Here is a 17,835-nt window from a genome sequence, read left to right as displayed (position 1 = left end):
CTTTGGTGCTTCCTCATTACTATTCATCTCAAGAATAACAAACAAATCTCATCTCGTACTTTGGAACTTGTACCCATCTATTGTTGATTCACCTTAATGTTGATCTATAATCTATCATTGATCACTTGAAACCTCTTTTGTAATACATGTCATTAGGGCTCACGTTGCATCGGGGAACATCTGAAGTTATTTGCCCGATCCACCTAGGGACGATACAATACTTCATTAACTGTATTTCGTAGCATTCCAACGTGATTCACCTTATGGGGGTATTTTAATCCTGTACAATTCATGAAATCCCTTTTCTTTGAATCATCACCCAATCAAAGTTCTAAACGTCATCCTCTTATCTATCACCATTACACCCTTATTCTACCTTTAGGGCAGCATTCCATCTTTTCTAAATTCTCCTAGTCTTAAACTCCTCTGAGTTCATTCATGCTATACTGAGCTTTTTATAACTTTATGGAAACCATCAGCTCTCTTGTTGCGATGGGTGTAATCCCGAGAACTTACCTATTCTCGTCACCTTCTCACTGACCTTTTCGTATCCTTACTCCTGTCTAGCTAAAACCTTGTCGCTCTACCACACTTTAGCTTGCGACCTACATATATCTATTTATACTACTCGCAACCTTCCTTTAACTTGCAAGCACCATATATTTCTTTATGTTATTCTGGAGCCTCAAGCGAGACATCATATCATATGCAACTCTTATTTACTCTCTTAACTAGACCTCTCTATATCTGGAAATTGCATGCTAAAAAATATGCCACCGACGACACCACCACTATCATTTCTTGATACAGAATTGTGACGCTTCCATCCCTCTATCTGATATCTGGATTATTCATAACCTTCTGTACTTGGGCATCTCTTACCTTTTTCACACGTACCTTTCTTACCTTTAAATCTTGCATCGTATCTTCTATCTGTTTCATAACCACCCTTCCACATAGGTGGAATTCACATCCACACCTTAAAGCTCTACTAAAATACTTGCACATCATGTGCATACACAATCTGCCGAAAGCTTCATACAGACTTCATATGAGGTTGGTACTGTTCTAACTAGATTTATCGTATAGCCATTATAGAATATGTCCGTTGTACTATCTCTTTTGTACCTCTGATATTTAGAGTGATTGTACAATGTTCAGAATCACGATTTCTATACTCATCGGGGTCTAATAATCAGACTCCTAATTCACTTTGCTGATGTAACTCTTTAGTTTCCTTCTCTATCTCAGCATTTAAGTAGGCTTACTTTATCTTCTGATCTGCGGCTCAGGGTACTAGTTATTACTTTAGCCCCTCGTCGACGCTATGGAACATCAATGATATAACCTTCTAGCAATTCAAGCTTTTGTTTGTGACGTGGAGTCAATTATTTCTTTTAACTTATACTGGAGTCTCCTATAGCTGTACCATTGTCAACATAGATGCTGCATGGATAACACTACGAAATCTTAAGTGTCTTCATAACGCAACTAACTCTGGGTCATAAATCAAATAATTCCTTTCATGCCTTCTCAACTTTCTTTAAAAGTAAGCAATTACCTTTCTTGGTCGTTCTTCCACTTGTTGCATGAATACATATCTTAGTGCCCATATATATTGGAATTTTGTGAAACTCATATGATCTCGAATATTACTTTGGATTTTACTTCCCGTTCCTCAGTTACGACAGGTGCCACTTTGTTATGGAGAGCATACAATGACGTAGTGATACTATTATTACAAGACCATTATTTATTTAGGTCACTATGCTTTGTTTGAAGCCTTCTTCCTTATTTCTTCAGCTAGTCTTTCATTGTAGCATTGATGGAAGACTCTCTGACTCTTGTAAAGCTGTGAGCTTATCCCAATATATACCTGACGAAATTTTTGATGTTCTTACTTACTTATAAATATCCTTAGTTATATACCTTTGTGCCCTTGTTCTCGCAGGGTTACTTCTGAACTCAATTTTTTTGTCTCCCCAGTGGAACTCTTTTTTATTTCCGTAACAACACTTTTTACGGCAACTATAACTACCTCAACTCCTATCTGAATATTTCTCAAGGATTACGATGTCGTATCCGTGACACTGAATTCCCTCTGCTGTGGTTCACTAGGTTTATCTTGCACGATCTGCTGATTTATATGTATCCTCTTGTCTAGCCATAATTAGGCTCTTCCTGAATCAACTACTAAATACTCGTTGATCCATTATCATATTTATATTCCGCATGATCTCTCTTGGGTTGTTTCCTTTGTCTTAACTTACCTCTCGCACTGGATCCTTATGTATCATGTGTTCATTCACACTTAGTATCAATAACATCCTGGTCGGGAACTCTTACTGCCTCTCCCCGATATCGTGCTTGAATAATGTTCTGGAGTCGTAACATATCTGTAGGATCTGAATAAATGTAATCTCATTCCTTTCGCCTTTTTACCGCATTCTTTCTGTACTATTTCATAGTTACTTGAACTACATAACTCCAACTTACTAACATATCACACCATCTTCCCCACCTTTAGGGGAGTACTAGCATTTAATGCTATGAATATTTACCTATATATGGTTTACCTCTTCATCTTTGGCTTCTTTTCACGTCTTTATTGACTCTTACTCGCCTTGAGGTAACCCTTCTCTATTAGGGATAACTGAATTCCTTACGCGCAAGGGTGACACCTAATTTAACTGGCACACTTTTTCCCTTAAGCATAACTTTTCTCACATTGCTTACTTTAGGGAAGCGTCTTCCTGAATGATCTTTAAAGGTTATTCTTCCGTTGTCCATTCTATTTTTGTTGGAACATGGTCTCTGACGATCTCGCAAAGTCGACTATTATCGAATCCCCTGGTCTCTATCGTACGTTTTTTTTCTTGTTTACTAGCCTATGTTGATTTCTATTACTCCGGGGGTCTAACTTAGCTTTCTAGTAATCATGTTGGAGTCACCAACTCATTTCTCGAAATAAGGATATGACTTTATGTCATATACTCTTTTATAGTCTCAAAGACTGTCATATCTTGTCTTTTCCTTCACTTGACCATAAACTCTATCATCCTACCATTGTTTGATTTACCGTTATCACCCATTTATCGTACGTTACTCATAATGCTTTATTTACTCTCTTCTTATTCTCGTGCTAATACTTCTGTCTGTCGCATTATTCTGAAAACTTCAAAAAAACATTATTTCACCTTTGGCTCCCCCGACTCAATCCACCATTTTGGGTTACTGTAACCCAAGCTGGATCCTGATATCCCATCTTTCTCTTAAACTATGTATGTTAGCTCCCATAGAGAATAATTGAAATGGGTCTGGTCAATTGTATATATCTTTGTTACTATTGAAAGTAACTCAAAATGTTTATACTTTTCTACCAGAATTGTAAATAGTGATAATCTTCACTAACTGGGACGTCGTATCCTTCTTCACCTTGCTTCTTTTACTTGTTGAAACTCGTATCTATCTTCTAATTCTCTTATTGCTTTTTACCATCTGGATGGATAGATATTCATTCCTTAGGGCTCCTTATCAAGAAGCTTACACGTCTTAGTACACACATGATCTACTGAAGACCTCACATTTACTCATCATAAGCATGATGCAAAATCGAGTTCTTCTGATCAACTCTTCCATAGCCACATTCGATCTCTTACCACTTGTCTTTCTACATGTAGGTATCATTGTATTACGAACAAAATAGAATTTAGGAGTTTGAATTCTTACAATTGAGCTCTACCATACGATCTAGAGTAAGAAGAAAGAGTGACAAACCTAAATGCCCTATAGCCTCATGGTTATAAGTGTGGTGCACAACACACCCATAAACAAGACTCTACTAGACACGGCTTATAGACTCCCTAGGACAGAACAACTCCGATACCACTTCTGTCACGACCCAAATCGGAGGGTCGTGACAGGCAACCGGTACTTTACTCAACCGAGTACCAACGTGACATATCTTTCTTATCATACCATCATGGGTAAATGGGCCGGAAGGGCCGTCATGATATAACCAGAATAAAACATAAGGGAATACTTGACATAGGATGACTCGACATGTAATACAAACTTATATATGTGACATACAGTCCTATAAAACAAAAATGAACACTCGTACACTGAACATAGGCCGACAAGGCCATACAATCTTTCATATACATGACATCTGTCTACAAGCCTCTAAGAGTACATACACATCATAAAGGTCGGGACAGGGCCCCGCTATACCCATTAATACATGTCCAAATCATACTGACCAAATGGGCAACTCCGAAGCAAGTGGAGTGCACCAACACCTTCCACTGAGCTGATAGCCTACTAGGAGGAATGTCAACTGTCTGTCGGGACCTGCGGGCATGAAACGCAACGTACCCAAGCAAATGGGACGTCAGTACGAATAAAGTACTGAGTATGTAAGGCAGGAAAGCATAAACAAGAATAGTAATGTAAAGAGAGATAGAGGACATACAACCTGTAACATCTGAGTGCCTCTAGGGGCTACTGATATGAAATGCATAATACATATATATACATAAACTTTTAAAAATATTCGCCTCTGTGGGCATCATCAGCATCATATTATACCCGGCCTCAAAAAGGACTCGGTAAAAATGTACCCGGCCATCATAAGTCTCGGTAGAATCGTATCCGGCCACGTGGAGCTCGGTAAACCCAACTGATTAATGGTTGCACAATAGGTGCCGTGCCCGGCCGACTATAGCACGGCTCAGTAGAGTAAAATAGATACTATATATAATGCATGCTAGACTCATGGAATCACGTTCTAAACCTTTCGGAGTGACTTAAGGTCGTTACACCTTCGATTAACATTATGGACATCCATACCCTCAATATGAACCTCAGTAGGATTCAAGGATCATACACACATGCTTAGAACAATTTTATAAGAAAATAACAACATGGACAACCTTAGTTGCTAGGAGTGGATCCGTTATGAAATGGCATATTCATTTCACTTTAGATCATGCCAAAAGAAAGAAGGAAGTGCCTTAACATACCTTATCACAATCTTTCCAATCACAAAGTTGAACTCGCCTCTTCGCACCTTAATCTAAACAATGATAATAATACTATCATCAAGTCATGAAAGGTACAACTATCCCACAACGGACGACACGCATATTTTGTATAAAAACAGGCAGCATCTCCCCTATAATCCTTACTTCCTCCAAATTCAAGATAACTCCAACAACACAATAATACAAAAATAACAACATATATACATTATTTTCCAGCCTTATATTACACCATCAAATACTACCAAACAGCCCAATACACTCCGATCTTGTCATACACAAAACGACCACCGTACTAGTGTCAAACGACCACCGTACTAGTGTCAAACGACCCGGAAATGTTACGACGAACGACCAGCCCACCACCCTGCATCTATATGGTGTTTCTCCACACCCTTCTTCCTCCAAAACTACAAAAAACAGTAGTAAAACACGCAGCCCAACAGCAACACGAAACAGTCCACAAAATAGTCCGCTACAAGTGAATAACTCGAACTCACGACTTCCGATCACCGTCCCGTGAGTTCTTACATGTATAGAACGACTTAACATGAACTTAAAGCAGAAAAAATGGATTAAGGGGAGATGTAAACATACCTTATTTGTTGGAGAACTCAGCCCTTTTATTGGTTCTTAATACTCTAGGTTTTACTCCCAATTAGAACTTGAAAGGGAGAGAAAATCAATTAGAGTTTGTGGGTAGATTTTGGGAGGAAGTTTGCAGGGGTTTAGGTCTGGTTACTTGTGATATATAATGAGGTTTACATGGCAGGAGATAAGCCCTTAAATGGGCTCTTTGGCTGTCCCGAAATTGCCTCTTTTTAGGTTCTCATTTAACCAAGTAGGTGACACACCTACTTGTCACCTAGCAGCCTGCGCAGTCTCGCAAAACAGAATATATCTCTCTACTCCGATGTCGTATTGATAAACGGTGTAATGATTAGAAAATAGACTCATAGCTCTTCCATTTATTGGGTGGAACACCCCATAAACATAAGTATATTGGGAGAAAATCGCAGTTACATTTGACCAAAGTTTCAATACATTTATTAATGTAACTTGTGATGACCTTTTCCAACTTTTGTTCCACAACTCGCTTGACTTAAAATCATAACACACGTTTATCATACGACTAAAATAACTCATAACATAATCTCCTTATAATTTTAAACACCCTATTCTCGCCCCAAAAGTACATGTTACAACATTCCCAACTTGTCGACTTTCGACGAAACTTATTTTCTTCAATTTATTTAGCTTCTAAGCCTTCAAAACCTCTGGTACTTGGTATTCATGATCTTAAATATTTTTAACCTCAATTGTAACATGATTAACTTGCTTTATGTACTTTCAATGTTGATCTCATTTCTGAGCTTACATCAATTGCCTTACGAATACTCACATGTACGAAAACACGGGGAACGTTTGTTTAAGAGGGGGAGGATGTAACGACTCGGCCGGTCGTTTCATGAGTTACCGCTCCATTTTCCCCTTTTCTACTTCTTTATGCTTTGTTCATCTGTGTTACATGGGATCAGTTTTGTTTGTTCGAATTCATAATGGTGTTGGAAAGGTTTAAGATACTTAGTCTCTTTTGAGTAAGCTTAAGTTGGAAAAGTCAACCGGATGTTGAATTATGTTAAATAGGTCTCGGATGTGAATTCCGATGGTTCGAATAGCTTCGTGAGGTGATTTGGGACTTAGGAGCGTGATCGGAATGTGTTTTGGAGGTCCGGGGTAGATTTAGGCTTGAATTAGCGAAATTGGAATTTTGGCGTTTTGCGGTTGGTAGCGGAGATTTTGATATAGAGGTCGGAACGGAATTCCGGAAATTGGAGTAAGTCCGTTGTGTCATTTGCGACGTGTGTGCAAAATTTCAGGTCATTTGGAGGAGGTTTGATAGACTTTTTGATCAAAAGAGGAATTTGGAAGTTTTTTGGAACCATAGGCTTGAATCCGATGTTATTTTGTTGATTCAATGTTGTTTTAGGTGTTTCAAAGATTGATATAAGTTTGGATAGTGGTATATGACTTGTTCGTGCTTTTGGTTGAGGTCCCGGGGCCTCGGGTTGATTTCGGATGGTTGACGGGAAGTGGAGAGTTGGAATTTTGCAGTTGAAGCTGCTGGTTTTGCTATCATAACCGCACTTGCGGATTGGGGACCGCAGATGCAGGACCGTAGAAGCAAAGGGAAGGCGCAGATGCGGAATTGGGTGAGAAGAGCTGAAGATGCAGGTGCGGAAGTTTGGTCGCACCTGCGAGACCGCAGGTGCGGTATTTCATGCGCATGTGCGGATTTGAAGTTTTAAGTGGGAACCGCAGAAGCAGTCGTTTGGCTACAGAAGCGGCTACCCATGAGCGGAAAATGGGTCGCAAGTACGAAAAACCATTGCCAGAAAGTATATGTGTCCTCCTTCGCGAATTTTTGATTATTCACCATTTTTACATATGAGTTTGAGCTTGAGGGAGCATTTTGAAGAGGGATTTCAAGGGCTTTTCGTGGAGGTAAGGTTTTTGGACCCTAAACTTGTTTCTATGATGGTTTTTAACTGTTTAAGCTTGAAATGTGTCGTAATTAGTAGTTAAAATTGGGGGTTTAAGGCTTGGAAATTGGAGGCCTAAATTTAAGGATTTGAGGGGTCATTTGTGGTCGGATTTTGGTATTCTTGGTATGCATGGACTTGTGGGAGGATAAGGATTTTATTGATATGATTTTTGTCGGATTCCGAGACATGGGCCCGGGGGTAGGGTTTTCTAAATTTCGGGATTTGCATTGTAATTTGATTATTTTCGCACGGGCTTCGTTCCCTTAGCAAATTCTAATGTTGTGATTCTGATTTTGGGTAGATTCGATGCGAGTTGAGGCCGATTCGAGAGGCAAGGGCATCGCGGAGTAGTATTTCATCCAGTTTGAGGTAAGTAACCATTGTACATCTGGACCTGAGGGTATAAAATCCCGGTATTTGATGTTGTTTGATAAATGAGGTGATGCATATGCTAGGTGACGAGCGTGTGGGCGTGCACCGGTAGGGATTGTGACTTGGTCTGTCCCGTAGTGGCTATTAAGCCGCGTAATTGATTTGAAACCTTATGATATATAGAGACTTATACTATATTTTAGGTTGTATGGCATGTTTGGGGCTTTTGTGCCGACCTGTTTAGACCCTTTGGGGTATTTTTGCTACTTTCCTCACTTTATTTGATTTGAAAGCAATCCTCAGTCATGTTTTACCTGTTTATTGTTTAAAACCGGTTTCATTACTATACATCGTAATAAATGAAATCTGTTTGGGCTGAGTTTCCCTGACTTTTCAGTGATGAGCCGAGGTGCCATGAGGTTATTTACTGAGAGAGGTTGAAAACCCTATGGTGAGGATTATATGTACGTTATGGATCGGGCTGCACGGCGCAGCGATATCATATATATATAAATATATATATTATGGATCGGGCTGCACGCCGCAGCAATACTTATATTGATCGGGCTGCACGCCACAGCGATATGTATTGGATCGGGCTGCGAGCCACAACGATATGACGTTTGGGCTGTAGGAGCCCCTCCGAAGTCTGTACACCCCCAATGACCATAGTCAACTATATATATTGGATCAGGCTGTACGCCGCAGTGATTATTATATATATTGGAGCGGGCTGCACGCCGCATCGATTATTATTATTATTAATACTATGAGCTAATTATTGATCCGAGTGACGAGAGTGGGTACTGTGTGAAGAGAGCTGAGTCACGAGTGACTGAGAGGCTTGCCCTAAGGGCTATACTTATGAGTGATATTTTGCCCGAGGGGCCTTTTTATGATGTTTACTGTTTTCACTCTTCTTTTATACTAAGCCTCTACTAAAAATGTTGAATAAATGATTTCAAAGACTTGAATTAAACTGGAGATTTTACGAGTGAACTGACTATTTAACTGCAGATCTTTGACTTGATGTTTCTGTTCAGATTTCCTGATATATGATTTTTAATGCTCGTCGTTGCACTCAGACTTTATGTACTTTGGTTACTTACTGAGTTGGCGTACTCACGTTACTCCCTACACCTTGTGTGCAGATCCAGGTGCTCGTGCTTCAGAGTGAGAGCTTCCAGCACTTTCAAAGTATTTCCAGAGATCGCAATGTAGCTGCACGGTGTTTGCAGCCCTGCTTTCCCCTTCCTATCATAGTATTTCTGTTATTTCGGACTTATGATGTATTATTCGGTTAGTGTTTGGGTTGTATTAAAGGCTCTTGACCAGTGACACCGGATTGTTGGGCTGTGTTGGTGTATTTTGTACTGATTTCCGCATAGTTCCGTTGTTTTATATATTTCATATGAGAATTTGAGACTTAATCGGTTTTAGAAAAATGGTTTTATAAATAGAATTCACTGCGGTTAATGTTGGGTTGGCTTGCCTAGTACTGTGATAGGTGCCATCACGACCGTGGTATCACAGTACTAGGCAAGCCAAACCAACATTAACCACAGTGAAGTCTTTTTATAAAACCATTTTTCTAAAACCGATTTACTCTCAAATTCTCATATGAAATATATAAAACAACGGAAACATGCGGAAATCAGTACAAAATGCACCAACACAGCCCAACAATCCGGTGTCACTGGTCAAGAGCCTCTAAATACAACCCAAACACTAACCGAATAATACATCATAAGTCCGAAATAACAGAAATACTAAGATAGGAATGGGAAAGCAGGGCTGCGGACACCGTGCAGCTACCTTGCGATCTCCGGAAATACTCTGAGAGTGCTAGAAGCTCTCACTCTGAAGCACGAGCACTTGTATCTGCACACAAGGTGCAGGGAGTAATGTTAGTACGCCAACTCAATAAGTAACTAAAGTACATAATGTCTGAGTGCAGTGACGAGCATTTAAAAACATATATCAGGAAATCTCAGCAGAAACATCAAGTTAAAGATCTGCAGTTAAATAGTCAATTCACTCGTAAAATCTCCAGTTTAATTCAAGTATTTGAAATCATTTATTCAACATTTTCAGTAAAGGCTTAGTATAAAAGAAGAGTGAAAACAGTAAATATCATAAACAAGCCCCTCGGGCTAAATATCACTCATAAGTATAGCCCCTAGGGCAAGCCTCTCAGTCACTCGTGACTCAGCTCTCGTCAAACAGTACCCACTCTCAGCACTCCGGCTCAACAATTAGCTCATAGTATTAATAATAATAATGATCGCTGCGGCGTGCAGCCTGCTCCAATATATATAATAATAGTTGCGGCGTTGCAGCGCGTCCTATATATATATATATATATATATATATATATATATATATATATATATATATNTAATGTATATATAATCCTCACCATAGGGTTTTCAACCTCTCTCAGTCATTAACCTCACGGCCACTTGGCTCATTAGTGAAAAGTCAGGGAAACTCAGCCTAAACAGTTTTATTTATTATGAAGTATAGTAATGAAATCGGTTTTAAACAATAAACAGGTAAAACATGACTGAGAATATGCTTTCAAATTAAATAAAGTGAGGAAAGTAGAAAAAATACCTAAGGGTCTAAACAGGTCGGCACAAATTCCCGAAACATGGCGTACAACCCAAAATATAGTATAAGTCTCTATAATACGGAATATCATAAGGTTTCAAATCAATTACGCGGCATAATAGCCACTACGGTACGGACCAAGTCACAATCCCTACCGGTGCACGCCCACACGCTCGTCACCTAGCATCTGCGTCACCTCATTTATCAAACAGCACGAAATACCGGGGTTTCATACCCTCAGGTCCAGATGTACAATGGTTACTTACCTCAAACCGGATGAAATACTACTCCGCGATGCCCTTGCCTCTCGACTCGGCCTCAACTCGCATCGAATCTACCCAAAATCAGAATCACAACATGTTTACCTTGAAAATGGTAATTACAATTAGATTTGATTTTGTGGTTCTAAAAATACGTGATCTATTTTATGCCAGTTGTTTAGACAACAGATGTTAAGTAAGAGATTCGAAAACGAGATAAGAGCTTGAAAATAAGGTGATAACCAAACCGATAGGTTGATAAGCGGGGCCTCAAGCTTGCTTATTTCGGGCCTCGAAGTCGAGTCTTATACCCTGTCGTGGGCAGTCGATGGAGGGACTAACAATTATGATAGATTCAATGATGGCTCTTTATGGCCAATAATAAGAAATAAATGAAGAACAATAAATATAACACAACGAATGTAAGCAATAAATGAAAATAATGAGCTCAAGAGAATATGTTAGAGAGCAGAGAGAATGTTCTTATGTATTTAGTATTGAGCAATAGATCCCTCCAAAATGACAAGGATTCCCCTTTATATATGAGGGGTAACATAGTACAAATGCATTAATTACAATGATATGGGGCAGGTATAGCCACTTAATGCCCTGATACGGGTCAGAGCTAGTCCTCTAGACTTTGTCAGCTCTAGTCGTGCTCCTAGGGAACTCCCCACTTTTCTACCATAACCATCAACTTGCACTGCCTCGAGATTGGACACTGATGGCCCCTCGTGATAAATCTCAACCGTAGTCTCGTGCCATTGGAAAGCTTGCTTAAGAGGCATTTTTAATGGCTGAAAATTTAATCCTCCGATTTTACCGCACACAGATAGTCCCCGCGTTTCTTAGAGTGGAACGATAAGAAACGACTTTGATATCCATCTCTTCGAACTTTCTGTGATGATGTCATACTTATGACGCAATCCTTTGTGATAACTGAGGCGTCCCGTCGATTCATCTTTTCACTGTCATTCAATGTACTACCGATTCTTATTCTACAAAGCGGTAATATCGCCGTCGTTTTAGTTCCCAAAAAATGCATTGATTGCGCCTGCTGATACGTCTTTCAAGGGCATTAATGGGGCCGCCGGTTCCACTGCCACCCTCTATAAATGGAAGCCTCCTGGATCTATTCCCTCATTCAAGTGTCTTCCAATATCCTTCCACCCCTTTCTTCTCTTCATCCTCATCCATTGTTATCTCCCGTGTTTGAGGCCCGCGGCCTTAAGGTTACATGGCGGAGTTCCCATCGACCACGCCATGGCCTTTTTTCAGGGCTTTCCCTTACCGAGCGATATTGCACTGACTTGTTGTTGTTGTTGTTGTTGCTGTTGTTGTTACTGCTATCATCATTAGCTCGAGGTGATGAGATAGGGGGGCCGATTTTTTCCGACTTAGGAAGAAGTTTGGACTCTACACCGCTGCTCAGGAGGGTGTTCGGATTATACACGGCTGCTCACCTCCTTACTTCGGCCTGGTGTGGCACTTCATCCCTTTTGCTTTCCGTGGAATGAAGTGGCGCTACCGGCCGTTAACTTGCACGGCACAATGTCCCAAGAAGTGGACTCAAAGTAGCCGTGCAGGTGAGGCCATCGCTCGCCAAGTCTTCTACAAGGCCGTGATTTCCTTGACCTGGTACAAGCTTTTGCCCTTTGGCGAGCTACGACTTTTTCTTCATCTTTTTTCTACTTCTTCCGCCTCACTCTCCTCTTCTTTATCTTCTCCATTGAAGATGTCATTTTTGAAGATCGAGACGAGGCCACCGAGGAGGCGGTGCTCGAACATACTACTGCCGAGGATAGATTAGACCCTTAGTTTTCATTGTATGTATTTTCTTTTGCTTCTTTGTTTTTGTGTAAGGACCCCTCGTGGGCTTTGTAATCATGTGTAAGGACCCCTCGTGGATTTGTAACCGTTGTTTATTAATGGAATAGATGTTTCTTCAATTTGTCTCTGATTTATGCTTTATTTCCCTTTATCTGCACTTGCGAAGAATCTGAATGCGTGATTCTACTGATCGGTACGAATATCGAGCCTGAGCGTAAGTATTTTTCTGGCTCTTGATTGATTAACACAGTTCCCCGTAGAAACTTTTGTCGTTCCTTGGACCGAATCTGGATTGGATTGATAAACTTGGGCCGTCGGGATCCCTGGCTTTGCGTTGAACGAGAGTAGGGCTCCAAATTTTCAGTATGAGACTTAGCCCTTTAGACCCCACGATAGACCTCAACGGGAGGATTTTCCTAGAAGTTTGAGAATAAAGATAGCCATTAGGCTCTCGGGAGCAGTCCCCAAGCGGGGTTTCGCTCAAGCTCGGGCTACCTGGAAGCTTTCTTTGAACTCATTGTAGATAGCCTTAAGGTGTCGCAGATAGATCTCGGATGGGGGCCTACCCGGATTTAGATAATACCTCGATGCCAAGCCCATATGAGTAGGTCTTTAGAGCTTATCTTCATTTGAGAGAGGTCCTCGAGATCGGGTACCATCTCGAGGTTTAGGATTATGTCAATGGCTCCTTGGAGCGTATCCCCTTCTTGGTGGAGGTCCTCAAAATCTGGTACCATCTCGGGACTCGTAATGATGCCAATGGCTTCCTGGAGCCTATCTTCTTTTTGACGGTGGTCCTCGAGATCGGGTACCATCTCGGGACTTGGTTGATGCGGGGGTCTCTGACCCCAAAACGTCGTATGGCGGTGTCAAGTGTAGGACATGGTTACGAAATGACCAAGGCAATTATGTTGGCACATTTTCCTAAAGCGAGAAATGTTTGAGCCAGTATTTTTAATAGGCCTTTAGGCAGGCGGATAGTCGCTACTTTTTCCTTATATAGGGTTGCCTTCCCCCATTTGAAGATTTTGCTATTCTAAGTAGTTATCCTCCTTTGTAGAGCTTTCTTTTGTTGTGTCAAGGCTTTCACCATTTCGATTCTGAGGGCTTTGCTCGGATTTTCTAGTTTTATCACAGTTATGGCTGCCATACCAAGGTCCGCTTGGCGAGGAGAGGGGAGTTCCGCCCTTGAAGGCTTTTTGAACAAAAATTCTTGGGGTCATAGGGAGTATGTTTCGAAGTTTATTTCCTTAGTAGGAGAGGAGCATCTCAAGTCAGTGAGAAGAGACTGTGGATGGGGGGAAAGGTCGTACTGCGGGTACTTTCCCATGGAGAGAGAATTATGGATCATTTTGAGGGGTTTTTGAACGTATACACATACCCCTTCACGCTAGGCCCCCCTGATAGGGTTGTGCTTGATTTCAGTCGAAAATACTGGGTAACCTTGGCGCAGATTCACTCGTAATTTTGGCGGATAATATTGATGATGAGGTTCATTGCGGAGAGAGTAGGACTTGAATTCATGCTCAGTCATCTTATCAGGCTGCACCGGCCTTTTAACCGTCGAGGTCTGCTAACCTTACGATGCCGATCTACCCCACCTTTCGTTGTTGATGACGAAGAAGATGGAGATCGGGAGTGGATGAGCCAATTCGTCCGAGTACGGACCGTTGATGTTATCCCCGTGGAGTTTCTGGCATTCCTTGAGGAGTGGAATTTTACAAGTAAGTGATATACTTGCACCTTCGTAGTTTTGCTTGTGGCACAGACAGGTCCCATAAATGCGCCTTCCTTTCCCTTTTTATAGCAATTTCATCGACGCCGTGTGAGGTCCCCGACCTGAGGGACTGGGCTCGGAAGCTGGCGACTTGCTCGACTTACAATGAGCGTAAGTGGCGAGTTTTGTCTAAAGGCAGATGGGAGGCCAAATACCACGGTACGCTCTTTGTGATTTTCTCCTTTAAGGGCACTTTCTTTTTACGTATACTAACCCCATCACCGTAGGCATCAGGGAATCCTTCGAGGGGAGATTGTGCCCTCTTGGAGAGGGAGAAGGATCGCTAGCTTCTGGGCTACAGAGCGACAATGATAATCAAAAAGGGCTTTCACAGGGTGACGGTGCTTTCAGCAAGACGAGTCCATACCGGGGGCTCGGTGAGGATGTGTCTCTCCCCCTCGAAGGTTTTCGAAGCTAAGAGCAGCATACGCTGAGCGATCAGGTCATAGAGGGAGCCGGACAAGTAGATTTGCGCTCAACTTTTGAGGAAGCTCAGTGGCTCTATTCTTAGATGAGTTATTTGCCGTCCGTGTTGATGTTATAGTCTTGCAGTTTTTACTCTCTTGTCGAGTTTCTCTTTCGTAGGCTTTTGACAAGCTTAAGTCCGAGCTGCTTCGTCGTGAGGCCATGCTGCAAAAAGCCGTGGATGGGGAGATGTCCCTCAGGCTTCTTTGTGATGAGAGAGAAGATGAGTTGGCGCGCTTGCGGTGCGAGGCGAGTCGAAGCCTGAACTATGAAACCTACCTCGAGGAACATGTACTTATTGCTCTAGATGGGGCGCATTTTCTCTTTTCTATTCCTGAGGCTGACGTTTCGTTCATTTTAGCTGCAGAAGAAGACTGGAGACCTGGAACGCCTTAGGAGTGAAGTTGGCCAAGCCAAATGTGAGTGCGATGAGTTGAAGGCTCGGGCAGACGCTCATACTATAGCGAAAAAAGGCGCTCTGGCTAAAGCTTCCGCTCTCGAGGTTCGACTCCGCTTAGCTTGCGAGAATAGTTTGGTCCAAACGCGTATGATTACAGAGCTTGAGTTCGAGCTTTTGAAGAAAAAAGCCAAAGTTGTAGACGCTCGCGCCGAAGCCGTAATGAGCCAAACTAAGGCTGATAAGAAAGTGGCGGTCTATTTGAAGGATGTTGCCGATGCTCGAGCTGAGCTGACAAGGGTTCTCGACCGCGAGAGCAGGAGCTTGGAGTATACACGGTGCAAATCTCGAAGGGAAATCCTCGAGGAGGTCAAGGTTAGGGGTTTTGACCTCTCGAAAGAGGTGAAACAGGCAAAGGCGGATGAACATGCCGCTAAGTCCCTTCTGTTCGATGCCGAGGATGGCGAAAAACAGGCCGATAGGCCGTAGTCCTCGAGGGGGGCATAGGTTAGGCCTTTCCTTTTCTGATTTTGTATGTAGTGTTCTCAGAGAACTTTGTAAATGAAGCTAGTATTCCCTCGCATACATGTATAAAAGGAAGCCTCGTATTTTTGTTTTTCACGCATTTCTTTTGCCTTGATATTTGTCGGTTGTTAGTCGGATGAATTGGTCTTTGGTTTGAAAGGAATCCTTAGATCCATAGTATGGCGCTGGGGCTCATTGGGCTGGCCCGTAGTCTCTTATGCGCTTTGGTCGGCACGACCTTTTAATATAAGCCAGCATTTGAGCTCTAATGCTTTTGCCCTTAGGCATATTTTGTTAACTGTTTTGGGTTCAGTCTCCGAGTCGGGTTTTGACTCGAGCTCATTTGACCCTCCAGGTTTTGAATTTAAAGCCAGCCTTTAGGCTCTTACGCGTTTTGGTCGGTACGACCTTTTGTATGGTCCGACGACAGTGGCTCTTACGCATTGGGTCACTACAACCTTTTATATGGGCTAGCGACAGTGGCTCTTACGCATTGGGTCGGTACGACCTTTTATATGGGCTGGCGACAGTGGCTCTTACGCATTGGGTACGTATGACCTTTTATATGGGCTGGCGACAGTGGCTCTTACGCATTAGGTTGGTACGACCTTTTATATAGGATTTATTTTTCACTCATTAAGGATTTTTGGAATTGCGTTTGCCTGACTCTTCGACGGTTTGATAAAACCTCGATTATGAGTCGTTTATATGGCGATGATCGAGCACCTCGGGAGGTTTGGCTCGGTGGCTGAGTATCTCGATGCCTGTAATTAGGAGCTGACGTGGTCGAATCTCTTTGCCTATGTCGAGGGTAGCCTGTTTAACCGGTTCTTTTCGAAGTATATTTGAAGTAATTGAAGGCCTGTGATTTTATAGCGACGGTCGGGCGTCCCCGAGTCGCGTTAGTTTGGCTGGTACAGCCTTGTGACCATAGTCATTGTGTTTGGCCGGAGCCTTTCAGTCCCCAAGTGAAGTAGTTTCGGCATCTATATCGAGGGTATGCCTTTTTAGGGGTCTCACAAGTTCGATATATAGCCTTAACTTTAATATCGGGTTTATGCCTTTTGTAAGGTCTTACAAGTTTTTCATGCCTTTGAGGTCTTACAGTTGTCGTCACTTGGTACGCTTTGAATCATTGCTATTTAACTCGGACCTATTCTAAAAAAGACGAGGTATTTCGAATTGTTTGTTGACACGGACAAAGTTAGGGAAAACCTCTGAGTGGTTCATGCCTTGTGTCACGACCCAAACCGATGGGCCGCGACGAGCACCCGGTACCTTACTCAGCCGAGTACCAACATAACGTATCTTTCTTATTACATCATCATATACACGTGACATACGGGCCTAATAGGCAACCATAATCATTTATAAACTCAAAACATAGGCCGATAAGGCCGTACAATCTTTCACGTATACGACATATGTCTACAACCCTCTAAGAGTATATAAATGTCATAAAGGTAGGAATAGAGTCCCGACATACCAAACAATACACGTCTAAATCATACTAACCAAACAAGCAACTCTGAAGCAAATGGAGCGCACCAACATCTTCCGCTAAGCTGATAGCCTACTTGGAGGGCTCTCGACCTGTCTATCGGGACCTGCGGGCATGAAACGCAGCGTCCCCAGGCAAAAGGGACGTTAGTACAAATAAAGTACCGAGTATGTAAGGCAGGAAAGCATAAACCAGAACAGTAATGTAAAGAGAGATAGAGGAGATACAACCTGTAACATCTGAGTGCCTCTGGGGGCTACTGACATGAAATGCATAATACATATATATACATAAACTTTTAAAAACATACGCCTCTGTGGGCATCATCATCATCATATCGTACCCGGCCTCAAAGAGGACTCAGTAAAAACGTACCCGGCCATCATAAGGCTCGGTAGAATCATACCCGGCCAAGTGGAGCTCGGTAAACCCAACTGATCAGTGGTTGCACAATAGGTGCCATACCCAGCCGTCTATAGCGCGGCTCGGTAGAGTAAAATAGATACA

Source organism: Nicotiana attenuata, unplaced genomic scaffold, assembly GCF_001879085.1.
Source record: "Nicotiana attenuata strain UT unplaced genomic scaffold, NIATTr2, whole genome shotgun sequence".
NCBI lineage: Eukaryota > Viridiplantae > Streptophyta > Magnoliopsida > Solanales > Solanaceae > Nicotiana > Nicotiana attenuata.
Note: the sequence above shows the minus strand (reverse complement) of the source record.